We start from the raw sequence: 13,208 nt of genomic DNA, 5'->3' as shown, positions 1-13,208 counted from the left end.
GCATTTGGGAAATTTGTATTCATTGATGTGGGCTTCAATGGCAGAATCAGTGACGGCGGTGTTTTTTCTCGTTCGGTTTTAAGTCGGATTTTAGATAACGATACTTATTTTCCTACTGAAGGAATAATAGGAAATAACAGAAAACTTCCTCATGTCATAGATGCGGACAATGCTTTTCCACTAGGAAAGCGTCTGATGACCCCATATAATCGAACAAATCTGACTAGAGATCAAATCATATATAACCAAAGATTAAGCCGGGCAAGGCAAAATATTGAAAGGGCATTTGGTATGCTTTCAAATCGCTTTCAAATTCTTCAAAGAAAAATTCCACTTCAGGAAGATAAAACTAAAATTATTGTTCAAGCTTGCTGTGTGCTTCACAATTTTTTGATAGAAAAGAGCGAGTGGTATAGAAGAAATATGGAAGAAATAGAAATTGAGGCCGAAAATAATACTTCCTCCAGAAACTTCAGCATTTATGGAAGGAATTTTGAAAACATTAGAAAGGAATTTAAAGATTTTTTTTTGTTCGGAAGGGAAATATGATCATATTTTTTGTCCAATAAAAATTAAGTTTTAATAAAAAAACCGAATACAATTTTTTTCTTTTCTCATTGGCATAAGTAAGTAACGAATAACTTAAAATCAAATTGACATTTTTTTGCAATTATCTATAAAGTTTATAGGAAGGAGTTTCTATTTTGTTATTATTGTGACAGAATTAGCAACGCTGTCAAGTTCGGCAACCTTCTGCGGTAGCATCTCAGCAGAAACAGAGTTTTAGGAGGTGAATACGGAGGGCGGACATGTTGCTGTTACCTGCTATTCCTTGTGACTGGTGCAACAGCCTTCTTAGGGCTCAAAACTGATGTCTAATAGCCGTATACCTAATGTTCGAATCTTAGCGCTTCATCGCTTGTTTTCTTTATTTATAATGAAAAAGTTCAGTTTCAGCTTATTTATTTGCGCTATTTTATTGTCAAAAACATGTCTTACAGTTTAATATGCCCTGACGATTCATGGTGAAATTATAACAGGTGTAGTAGTAAGGGCGAGAAGAAAACATTTACACTATCTTATTTGAACATTTGCTTGAAAAATATTTCAATAAGATAAGTCGAATGTCAAGAAATTACAGGAAATAAAGCGTGAAAACTGCTTTATTATCATGGCAGAATTATTACTACACCTGTTTTTAATTTCACCGTGTAACATTCTGAGCTTATCGATATTTATATAAATATCAATCATCTCCAAAAAAGCTGTCATTGCTTCTTGCAAAATATCGCTTTTTTCCGTCTGGTATTCTGCATGTACTATATGATCAGGTGACGGTCTAGGTACTGGAATATTTATAACAGATTCAATGTGTACTTTGGGTTTTTTTTGTATATCGGAATTCATTCGCAGTAGGTGGAACACTTATTTGAGAAAAATAATGTTCGGAAGTAGGTGAAAGAGAATATTGTGAACTGGACGTGGAATATCGCCTAGGTGAGAACGTTGAAATTTCACTCCTTTCGGCATGCAATCTATTGCGCTCATCTTCTTTTAAACTTAGTAATAAATTGTAGACGCCCGAAGTGAATTTGTAATAAGTGTCTTCGTATTTGAAGCTCTTTATTTCTTCGCAAATCATCATCGAAAAAAAATCCTCTTTCGTTTCTGACGGTATGCTGCTGTTGACAAATTTGTCTATCAAATTTAATGATTTGTCTGCAGTTTTACGCATCTTCTCTGCATAGTTATTTATGCGGGATCTCTAAAAAATAAATAGAAGCTGTGACTAGGTATGTGCATATATCAGTAAATAAAATAAACAATTGGAAAATTTACTTTTCTATTACTTCCACTACATCTTTGCGTCGGCGTAGCCGTGCCAGAGGCGCTCAGTTGGCTTTCAGTCGAAGGGCTGTTAGGCTAGAGAAATTAAGTATTTTTAGTAGTTCTCGTGGTCGATAGTTTGTAACACTTGTTATGCTTGGTGTTCATTTACACAATAACAAACGATAAAACGTGAGTTTGTACAAGCTAATAATATCTAGCTGTTACAAACTATTGACTACGAAACACAATTATTTACTAAGGGCCAGTTTTTCAGTGCTAATTTAAAATTAGATCTCGTAAACTGCATTTAAATTGAACACCTGGCCGACATTTGAATTCCTAATCTTAGTTTAAAGTAGCCAGTCGTGCACTGAAAAACTGGCCCTAAATGCTATTAATTTTCTTAATCCCCATATTTGAGATGTCAACATTGGATTCAGAATATATTTCGTCATTTGCGTTTAGCAAAAAACTGCGTTGAAGCACCATAAAGATGAGACATAAACATCATCTGCAGCCATTCTACTTCTTCTGATCATCTTTTTCTTTTCCTGCGCAAATTGCTGTTGCAGCACTTTAATTTTCCTTTTCACATCACTTGCTGCTACATTTTGTTTTTTGTCTTTAAGCGCCTCCACTATTTTATTAACAGAAACATTTTTTTATATATCTTTAAGTGGTCCGGGTGCGTATATTTATACAGCAACTCATGCTTCTTAAATTCAGCAATTAGTGCCAGCGTTTGGTCTTTTGTCCAACTTTCCATTTTATATGTATTTTATGTGTACTGCCCAACCTGAAAATAGCGACTAAATGCGCTCCGTGAAATTCAACATGGCGAACCGGTATTTTTCGTAGTTACGCATGTGTTAGTGCTCTGCAGTAGAACTGCCACTTTACAAACAGAGTTGTTCTGGTGGCAGAGATGTTCCAGTGTGAAATAGCCCTATGTGTATACACGTTGTCACAGCCGAAAATGAAGAAAATTGCAGTAAAAGCCACCACCAAATTGTAAACAACGAAGAAATGTAAACAAACGGCTAATGTAAAAATCGTTAAACTTTTTTCCTAAATTCGATTCTAACGGCCTACTCTCCTGCCTCCGTGATCTTGTATTTTTGTGCGAACCTGTTAGTGTGCCTAATTCATTTTGCTTGCTGTCGTGTTCTCATCGCTGCGCTCTTGCTTGTATACGTACACGCGACGCTTACGCTCTTTTACTGGCCGTCTCCACAGGATAAAATTTACTGCTGCCCAGCTGTCATTTTGGTCGCTAGATATAAGTTATATCAGTGGCAATATTTGTGTGGGCTTTTTATATTTGATATAAGCATTTGTAAGATAGCTTTGAAAATGTATTTTTGCCGGATTTAATCGCTTCAAAAATTTAGAAAATAGGATATTTTACATCCAAGTACATAATTACAAATATTTTAACAGGAAACAGCTGAATTTTTGCTTTTATATTAAAATAATAATGATGTTGCAGCCACGAAGTTTTCATGCAAATAAAAATGTAGCTGTCAAACTACCAAATTGCCGGCAATAGATATATTGCTCTTGAAGAACAATGAGCGGTCTCCATTGACTATTTATATTCTAACATATGTATTCAGATATAAACTTTATCCTGTGGAGACGGGCAGTTAGCACCTGCTAACTCTCTGCGTATGCCTGTTCATCAGTATATCAACGAGGCACGCTTGCTTAATCACACATATATCAGTCATGCCCAGCCAGTGTTGCCACTTTGTGAGTAACTCCTCAAAACGTGAGGAATTTCGGGTGCGCTTGAGTATTTTTTGAGGATTTTTATTCTGAGGAATTTTTGAGGAATTTTCTCTCGATATATTTGCAGATAACAAATGCAGCCATGTTTTACTCAAGAGAGTTATTAAATCGCTCTGGAAATTTTTGAACCAAAGGGTTTCCGAAGTTTTATAAAGAGCAAAATACACCACACAAGTGGCTTGTCAAACATTCTTCAAACCTACTTTTCCCATTTCGTTATATACCATGCAAACATGACTCGTTCAAGCAAAGAATTTTAGTTTTCTTCCGGTTCACGATGTAAAAGGGTTTGGTTTTCTTAGATTTTTCTCTCTCGCGTCCTCTTTCCATTGCGAATGAGGCGATTTTATCATACACAACGTAAGTGTTTTGATCAATGTCAACATGGCGGCCAGAAGAACAAAAAACTTTGATTGTTGTTCTTATTTTCCTCAAACGGTGGCAGTAGAACGTATATTTAATAGTTCAAAACTGTGTAGGACTGACTTGAGGACCAGATTTAGCACTGATATAGTTGCAGCAATATTATATATAAACCAAGGCATAAAAAATAACGGTGATACTTTGTTTGAACCGCAAGAACAAATATACCAATTGAATTGGAGAATGTAATTAATTTTTATACGAAGTACCTATAAATAGTATACAGTACACAATACTATTAATTCTGTAATAAGAAAATTTTGAGTAATTCGTTCGGATTTTGAGGATTTTTCGTTTGTTTTTGAGGAATTTGGTAATATTTTTGTGGCAACACTGTGCCCAGCGCAAGGCACTTGCTTAAGCTAGGCACTAAAGCTGATGCCAGATAAAACTTTGTAGCTTTGCGTGACATTTATAACTTTGCCAGCGAAGCGCCAGACGCAAAATTATGCCACAATGAACGCAAAGAAAACAATTTTGTACTGCTTTTTTACTCTTCAAAATTGCTGTGGATTTTATATATTTTGCTTTAAAAATATCAGCAATGTAATTACGTTCTATGTCTCCACATGAAAACTCGAATTTGGACGAAACAAAATAAATATTAAACCGGTTGATTGTCAAAGCGCGCGCAAAAAGATGGGAGTTGGCCATCTTTTCGCTTCGCGCTGCAGCTTCAACGATCTATGTGGCGTGCCATGAACCAACTAACAAGATCACCCAGCACGGCAACCGTGTATTTGTAATTGCATTTGAGAAAAAAATAATAATAGTTGATGACGTCATTTTTTAATCGGTTCTTTCATTCACACACAGGTTTCATTCCGTTTCATTCACATGGCGGCGACAAAATGACGTCACTGCAAAAAAAAATAACTTTTTTCTCGCACGCCGAGCTGGGTGATCTTTATTCGTTCGTTCATGGTGGCGTGCTTTGAGCATTTTCATACAGTTCATCTTAAGCGAATCTGTCACGTAAAGCGAAGCATAAGTTTTATGTGGCATCAGCTTAGAAGCGAACAAATCTGTATGATTTTAAATATTGAAATTGAATATAACATTTGAAATACAAAGAGAAAGGTTAAATAATGTAGCAAATATTAAATAAAATGCTATCTCATTGCTCTGCAAATTGGCCAGCGACATTTCTTCACTGCATACGTTTGGTGCATTTTAATGGCATATATTTTTCACGCAAGACTGGCCGAAACCTCAGAGTTGAAGGCGGAAAATGTATATGTGCATATGTAAGTACATATGTATGTATGTACATATGAAGTCAGAAATATTTTTTACATTAAACATTTTTGAAATCTAAATTTTTTTATTCTTGCTACTGACAAAATTGACATATGTAGAGTTAGCAACTTAATCTTCGAAAATTTCTGGGCCAAATATTTAACGATTTAACTCTAATTTTACTCCTAACCATAGATTGTGGAAGCCAATTCATCAATTTAACCAGTAAACTTCGAGTTAAGTAGATAACCTGCTGTTATGCATGTATGTATTATGTATTAAAGTTTTAAAACCACTCTTTTTATATGGGAATCAGTTGAAATGGAACAGCACTAATTGCACAGGTCCACAAAAAAAAATCGATGAAAGGTTCCTTTGGCCAAAGCTAGTCAGTTATATATGATTTCGGGGTCGCTGAACACGAATCTGAAGTCCGTTTAGCTCCATCACGTTCTAAAAAAAACATCTCGGATTTTACGTGACAGGTAAAATTCGAGATGTTTTTTGAGGTTAGCAAAAAATCTAGACGTGATGGAGCAAAACGGACTTCAGATTCGTGTTCAGCGACCCCAAAAACATATGACAGACTAGGCTTGGTCATAGGAACCTTTCATCGATTTTTTGTTGTGGACCTGTGTTATCGTAAACTAGTTATTTTAATGTTTGCTTACGATGGTACTCTCGATGCATTCCCCGGACCGAAATAATTTTCATTTTCGCTAGTTTCTCGATAATCGAACAGATCGAAAACAGTGCCGCTTTCATTAATTTCTCGATAGAAAAACGGATCGAAATAACTTCCGCCTGAGATACTTTTCCACTATCGAAAACACTACGAAAAAATGTTTGAAAATGCATGTCGAGAACGAGAGCTCTGCTGCCACAAACTGAGCGTTCTCAACAGTTTTGTAAGCGGAAGTGTTGCTAAAATATCTAAAACGGATGCATTCTCGTGTACGTTGATCGGGTGGGTTGCTTCTTTCTTATAATCTTACATACATTTGTACATATGTAAGTTAACACATCCTTCCCCTGTGGGAAAATCTCTAGTTCTTAACTGGTGCGCTTCTAGAACATTTAGACCCAGTACTGGTTCGCGATAAATCTCTTTTGCATGCAAGCAACTAGCGAATTTAACATGGCGATGTCCTAGGAAGTGTCAATTGCCGCCCGCTGCATCCCTTTTGTATAGTTTCGAACTAGTCCTAAATTCTATAGTTCCGAACCAGTTCTGAAATCGACAGACGAGAGAAAAAAGTATCATGATTTTTCAATCTTTTTGGTTCTTCCGTGTGTGCGATTTTCAGTTATTTTGGAAGAAATGTGTTTTCAATGTGAAATACAATTGGTTTGACTGATTGTAAAGTTGTTCGTTTACATACCTTTAGCTGTAGCTGAGTTTGCAGAGGTGCTCGCTGTTATCTCTTAGATTCCAGACGGTCCCAAGATGTTGAAATGTTAACACAAATTTTAGTTTTGTATTACCAAGCTATGAAAAAGCATCTGCGAAGCGCAGAATAGAACGCAGAATATTTGAACGAAGAGCCCGCCGAACACATACCTATGTAAAGTAAACAAGCCGCCCGCTGCATCCCTTATTCGATAGTTCCGAACTTGTTCTAAATTCGACAAATAAGATCTAGTTCGTTCTGCATCCCTTTTTCTATAGTTCCGAACCATTTCTAAATTCGTCACTTCAGATATCGATTTCTAGTGAAAAAAACTGAAAAAATTAGTATTTTTAAAGTACCACTTTTCGCCGATTTTGGACTCGTGGGGATCTAGTTCATATCGGACTAGTTCCTTTTTGGCGATAAAGACCTAGTACGGAACTAGAAATTTGATTCACTAGTCCGCGGTTTCCCTGCAGGGTCGTCACCCAACATGTTGCATTCCCACAGTCCAGCAATACACGTGCGCCATGTCAGCATAATTGTGGTTCACAACATAATTGACATCCTACACCTTTGTCAAGGCCAAGTGCATTTCATCATACTAGAGTGCCAGTTACTGTCGAAATTCGACAGTTTTTCTAGTTTTAGAAGCCTTGGAGAGGTTTTCTAACTTAACACGTAGCAAAACTTATACGATAAAAAATTAACTAACCGGAAAATCTTCTGCTAAAACGTAACTAAATTTTTTTTTATCTGAGATGGTCTTTGGAGGACTTCGGCAGGACTTGGAATCGACCCGATACATTCAAGTTTATCGATAAATTTCATTGACTTGATACATATGGATAGTTCGATGAATTTCAAGAACACTAAAATTCGATAACTCAACAAAATTCGTTAACTCGACCAATTTCGATAACTGTGAAATTCGATGGCTCGATAAATTTCGATAACTCAAAAATGTAAAAACTTTGGATACCTTTATAAATTTTTACTTTTGACATGTCCACATTTTTCGAAAACTATCTAAACATTTTGATAACTTGTTACACTCTGTTAAGAAGATTAAATTCGATAAGCACTGATAAATCAATAAGCTTATATAACCTTGAAATTTCGATAAATCGATAAATTTTGAAAATTCCTTAAACTTTGCTTTGTTGAACCAACCAATTTCAGTAGATCAATAACTATCGATAACACTGTAAGTTGAAAGAGCTCCATGCACTACGACTCCTCGATATATTTTGTTAAGTCTATAAATAATGATAATTCAATAAATATCGATAACTTGATATATTTCTTTTACTTGACAAATTTCGTTAATCCCACTCGTTTTTATAGCTCGATAACTATGCGTAAATTTGGACAACTAAGTTTCTGTATCTATAAATTTCGACAACTCAATAAACATTGATCAGTTTGAATAATCCGATACGTTGCGATAATTTAATAACCATGGACAAATTTCGATAATTATAAACTTCGATGATTCGATAAATTTATGGCTGATTTTATTTCGATTCCTATCGGAAAATTTCAACTCTGTTAACCTTATTCTTATGTATTTCTCATTGTCTCGCCTTTATCTCAGTTTTCGTCTTTATCTTCACTTTTGCCTTTTTTTGTGTTCATCGTTATCACTTGATTCTTCATCTTCATATTTATCTTTATTTCAAAGTTTAATTTCAAATACGAAGTAAAACAAAAAGCGAAACAGCTTAAATTGAACAGGTTGCAAAAACAACCATACACAAATATGGAAATTGTTAAACGACGATTTTCAACCAATTTCGAAACAATAAAAACTCTCCTCATCTACAGAAAATTAAATACCTTTCCAACGGTGCTTTTGGTTTTGAAATCGGTAACTTTACCTTGGTCTTCATCATTGTTTTTATCTTTCACATCTTTCATCCTTTTCTTTTTCTATTCACGTAGATGAGATGAGGTGCGATGACGTGATAAGATGTGACGTGATTTTATGTGATGTGATAGGATGTCATGTCATGTGTTGTCATATCCTCTGATGTCATGTCATATGATGTCATATCATGTGATGCCACGTCATGTAATGCCATGTCATGTGATACGATGTCATATCATGTGATGTCAAGTCATGTGATGTCATGCCATATAATGTGATGTCATATCATATAATGTCATGTCACGTGATATCGTGTGATGTGATATCATATTATGTGATGTAATATCATGTGATGTCTCTTCATATCATGTGATAAAATGTGATGTGATGTCATGTAATGTGATCACATTCCATGTTCCGATTAGTGTATCGATAACCCTGTTGATAGCTGTGTCGATAAAAATACCGATAACAATATCCATAAACATATAGAAAAATACACCGATTGTAAAATCCATTAATTCATCGATAAAAATAACAATCATCAGTATCGATTATTGTACATATCGTTAACAATATAAATGACTAAATCGAGAACAAAATCAATTATTTAATTGATTATTATACCGATAACAATATCCATTATTGCATCAATAACAATATCGATTATTATATTGATTACTATATCGATTACAATAGCGGTTATTTAATCAATAACAGTATCGATAAAAATATCGATTATTTTATCGATAGCAATATCGATTACTATATCGATAAAAATATCGAGTTTTATGTCGATAACAATATCGATCTTCATCCTCATCCTTTTTTTCATATTTATCTTTATTTTTGCATATTCCTCTTCACCTTTACCTTAAAGTGTTTAAATTTACTTTGATCTTCGTTTTTGCCTGTACCTCTAGGCATCTTTGTTTTTGTTTTTATTCTCAAACCGCTAAACCGCTGAGAACCATTTCCATGTGCATTATTCTCCTTGAATTTAACAATTTACTCCCAACCAACCAACTGCCGCTAAAGAAGTTTCACTTCATAAATTCAAGAAATGTTCTTACCCTTTCAGTTACCCTAATTCTTATGTATCTGTCATTGTCTCCATTTTCCTCTTTATCTTCACTTTTGCCTTCTTTTTTTTTTGACTTCTTAGTTATCGTTAATTTCTTCATCTTCATATTTATCTTTATTTCAAAGCTTAGTTTCAAATGTGTTGTGAAACAACAGGCGAAACATGTCAAATTGAACATGTTGCAGCAACATCTATACACAATTAGAAAATGTTTAACGACGGTTTCGGCCGTAATTTTCAACCAATTGTGAAACCATAAAAACTCTGCTCATCTACGGAAAAATTCCTTTCCAACGGTCTTCTTCGTTTTGAAATCGGTTCGGTAGAATCGCCAAACGAACGGAGACAAAATTTATGTTAGCGTATTAATATATAGATAATATTGCACAACGTTATCATACACCTATGGGAACCGTCGGCCACAGTTAGTACCTCTGGCTAACGCTTACGCAACCATTAGTATAACGGAGCGAATGCATTAGGCATTGCAGCGGTGTCAGCATAATTTCATTTCACACGGTTGTGAAATCAGTGTGTTGCATATTCCAAGTTACCTGTGGGAATTCAAGGCCAAGGCAGCTATAGAACAACGGCAGCGGAACAGGCTATAAAGGGCGGCAGAACTCGGAGCAGCGGCAGTTGCATCGGGGTGTTACTATAGTCAATTAGGCTTATTTATTTATCTCAATAAAGCACTTTTGTTATAACGTTTAAATTAACTCCTTTAATTCCAGGGCAAGTTGGCCCTTTACTTTTTTTTTGTTGTTCAGGACCTTCAGTCCTTAACTGGCGCCCGGGGCAGGGACCAGTAATGTTAGTAGTAAAATAAAATCGGGATAATCAAATCAGTGATTAAGTGAATGTGAAAAGTGGAAAGAAGTTATACCAAATAAAAGTGAAAAATAAAAATTAGCTAAAAGGCTATCTAAAAGAAGCCAGTAAACAAAATATCAAAAAGCTATTGAAGTGCTTAAGTGAAACTAATCAAAAAATAATCAAGTGACAAATAAATGATCCTTGCAGTGTTGTGAGTAAAAATAACCACTTTTCGTCTGCATATTTTTCCTTGTTTTTTTCCAGGATGGATTCGCTTCAGGACAACGTAACGAGATTGACTGGTGCAGTTAACGCACTTATGGACCAGCTGAATGGGATAAAGAGGCGTGTATCAAGCTTGGACACACTTCAAAACAGGATCGCTTTGACAGAAGCTGCTACTCCGCAGCTAAATGGAGTGGAAGCAGAAGTACAAGTTCCGCCCCGAACTCCAGTAACGGAGGCGGAACTTAGGGATATCTCGACACTTCCAGACTCTGTGAAGGAGCTACAAGTGTTCAACGGTAATCCAACTATGTTTGTGTCATGGGTGCATGCTGTCGAGAGCATCCCTACTGATTTCGAGCTGGTAAAGGGTAAGCCAATCTATCGTACGATTTTAAAGCACATTCGGCAAAAGAAACGGGGGCCCGCTGATACTGCCCTCATATCCTATAGTATTTTTGACACTGACTGGACTGCCATGAAGGAGTGTCTATCACTCCATTACGCCGACAAACGCGACATACGCACCCTAGAGTACCAACTCCAGAAATCGTCCGCTTGATGTGTTCATCCGTGGATTGAATGGGGATCTTTCAAAGATGCTCCTGGTTCAGCGTCCTAAGAATCTACCTGAGGCATACTCAAAGTGCCTCGAGATACAGAATACAAATTTGAGGAACTACACGGTACACAATGCACGGTTTAATAACCGTATTGTCGCACCGATGAATACCATGCCAGATCGCATGCATGGTTTGAATGGTAACAAGGCGCCTCCACTTCCACCAAGGACAACATGGCGTCCCCAAGAGCGACGACATCCCTTTAAAAAACGAGTTGGACACATTACTCCTAGGCGAGATCCTCCGTCAACCTCTCAGCCACCCGTCGAGAAGATGGACGTGGACCAGTCGGTCCAATCGCGCAAAGTGAACTACATGAATAGACCGAACCCCTTTAAACGAGGTGCAAGATCAGATAATCTTCCGCGAAAACAGCAAAAGCTGTTCAACATAGAGACGGACGATAACAATGACGAAGTGACTAACTACTTGCAGACTTCACAGGAGGCACAGGAGGAGAATTTTTTATCCAACGGCCATCTAGCGTACCTTACTTAGAGTACGTACTCCCTGACGGCCGCACCTTAGATTTTCTTGTCGACACTGGTGCCAATAAAAATTTCATTAAGCAAACGGTCGTCAAGCAAGGCAAACCAGTCGACAGATCCTTTACCGTAAGATCAGCAGGCGGAAGTATCCCGATACAGAAAAAAAATAAGTTTGAATTTGTTTAAGGACATAAACGTTGACTCTGACATAACCTTCTTTGTGCCCCCAGGATTAACCTCATTTGAAGGTATCACAGGGGACGATACACTTAGGGTTATTGGTGCGATAGTGGACAGAAAATCTAATATTCTTAAGGTTAACGAATTTAAAATCCCGTTGAAGGCTAGCGTATCCACCCAAGTGAATTATATCTTGTCTAAGGACATCCCTGTTGAAACGGAGGAAAAAGTGAACAAACTAGTAGCTAAATTTAGCAACCTTTTCCTACCTATTAATGGGAAGTAATTAGTAGACACTTGCGTACGCGCAGAAATTAAAACGTCAACTTCTGAACCAGTTTATAGCAAAAGCTATCCTTATCCTTCTTGCATGAGAGAAGAGGTCGACCGGCAGGTGAACGAATTGCTGCAAGAGGGAGTTATCCGACCATCAAAGAGTCCATACAACTCTCCTATTTGGGTGGTTCCTAAGAAACCTAAACCAAATGTGGAGAAGCAGTACCGTATGGTAATTGACTACAAAAGGCTTAACGCTGTAACGATTCCCGACACCTATCCTATCCCTGACATAAACGCTACTTTGTTTAGCCTTGGCAACTCCCGTTACTTCACGACCATTGACTTAACTTCTGGGTTCCACCAAATCCCTATGAAGGAATCCGACATATCTAAGACTGCTTTTTCGACCATGAACGGTAAATACGAATTTTTGAGATTGCCTTTTGGCCTCAAGTACGCGCCAACCATCTTCCAGCGTATGATCGACGATGTACTGAAACAATATATTGGTAAAATCTGCTTTGTGTACATCGACGATATCATTGTGTTTGGTAAGGATGCTGACGATCATTTGAAGAATGTCGAAATGGTATTTTCTCGATTGTTGGAATCCAATCTAAAAGTGAATTTAGAAAAAACCTGCTTCCTGCAAACTAAAGTTGAATTTTTGGGGTACATCACCACTCCCGAAGGAGTTCGTCCTGACCCAAAAAAGGTTGAGGCTATGAATTTAATTTTTCCACCATACAATTTGAAAGATCTGAAAAGTTTTTTGGGAATGACCTCCTACTATCGGAAGTTCGTTCGTGACTACGCCAAAATAGCTAAGCCATTGACAAATCTAACACGCGGGAAAAATGCACAAATAAAACCCAGTGCATCGAGGAAGGTAGAAATACAACTTGACAGTGCGGCTTTGCAAGCCTTCGATGACCTAAAACGTATGCTAACTTCCGCTGATGTCCTGGC

Source organism: Rhagoletis pomonella, unplaced genomic scaffold (genome assembly GCF_013731165.1).
Source record: "Rhagoletis pomonella isolate Grant_MI unplaced genomic scaffold, Rhpom_1.0 Rhpom_scaffold_00015, whole genome shotgun sequence".
NCBI classification, from domain to species: domain Eukaryota; kingdom Metazoa; phylum Arthropoda; class Insecta; order Diptera; family Tephritidae; genus Rhagoletis; species Rhagoletis pomonella.
The sequence above is the reverse complement of the archived record's forward strand: the minus strand, read 5'-3'. Positions refer to the sequence as shown.